Raw genomic sequence first — 1,216 nt, 5'->3', positions numbered from 1 at the left:
AAATAAAATAAAAACTAATTAAAAAATTAATTTTCAGCAAAAAAAACCGAATTTTCAGCCAAAGAGATTTATTTTCTACCAAGAAGATTATTAATTTTAAATCGAAAAAGATCAATTTTTAACAAATTACGTTAATTTTCAAATAAAAAAGATAAATTTTTAGCTAGAAATGGTCAATTTTCAATTGAAAAAAAAATAATTTTCTATAAAAAAGGAATTTTTTGTACATACTAGTTTAATTTTCAGTCAAAATTAGGAATTTTCAAATAAAATGATAAATCTTCAAAAGAAATAGTTCAACTTTGAACAAACAAAAAAAGCGTGTTTTCATGAAATTATTTTAATTTTTAAACAAACATGAATTTATAAGTGAAATGAAGGACCTGCGACGAAAGCAATGAATTAAACAAAATTTTTCAATTTAAAAAAAAAGCTGAACTTTTAACCAGATGGTTGAATTTTCGAAAAAATATATGATTTTTAACCAAGCACTTAAAATTTGTGACAAAAAAAAAGATAAATTTTTTACAAAAAAATGGAATAGTAGAATTTTCAATTGATGAATAGTTGAATTTTAAATCCAAGTTAGGAATTTTGAAATAAAATGATGAATCTTCAACAGAAGTAGTAAAATTTTGAACAACAGAAAAACGATTTTTGAAGAAAATCTTTTAATTTTTAAATAAAAATATGAATTTTTAACTTAAATGAAGAACCTTCGACCAAAAAAATGAATTGAACAAAAATTTTCAATTAAAAAAAGATCAACTTTTAAACAAATAATTGAATTTCCAATCAATCAGATTAACATTCTACAGAAAAAGATACATTTTCAACAAAATATATGAATTTTCAACCAAGCACTTGAATTTTGTGACAAAAAAAAATTTTCACAATAAAGTGGAATAGTTTAATTTTCAATTAAAAAATAAATTTTCAAACAAAGAGATTTATTTTCTACTAAGCAGATTATTCATTTTAAAATAAAAAAAGAATTTTTTTTGACAAAACACATTAATTTTCAATTGAAAAAATAATAATTTTCTAAAAAAAAGGGATTTTTTTACAAACTAGTTGAGTTTTCAATCAAAGTTAGGAACTTTCAAATAAAATGAGGTATCTTCAACAGAAATAGTTAAGTTTTGAATTAAAAAAAAAAAAAACATTTTTTAAGAAAATGTTTTAATTTTTAAACAAAAATAGAATAGTTGAATTT

The 1,216-nt window shown here is 19.7% G+C and overlaps 2 protein-coding genes across 4 annotated transcripts in view; one reads left to right on the top strand and one right to left on the bottom strand.

The window, feature by feature from the left end:
• The window catches only part of LOC117168883, a 62,662-nt gene that overhangs the window by 30,763 nt on the left and 30,683 nt on the right, over positions 1–1,216 (bottom strand). The gene's annotated exons all lie outside the window — the stretch shown is intronic.
• The window catches only part of LOC117168884 (vascular endothelial growth factor A-A), an 86,655-nt gene that overhangs the window by 60,489 nt on the left and 24,950 nt on the right, over positions 1–1,216 (top strand). The gene's annotated exons all lie outside the window — the stretch shown is intronic.

Source organism: Belonocnema kinseyi, chromosome 3, assembly GCF_010883055.1.
Source record: "Belonocnema kinseyi isolate 2016_QV_RU_SX_M_011 chromosome 3, B_treatae_v1, whole genome shotgun sequence".
Taxonomy (NCBI): domain Eukaryota; kingdom Metazoa; phylum Arthropoda; class Insecta; order Hymenoptera; family Cynipidae; genus Belonocnema; species Belonocnema kinseyi.
This window is presented reverse-complemented; position numbering and strand designations above follow the sequence as displayed.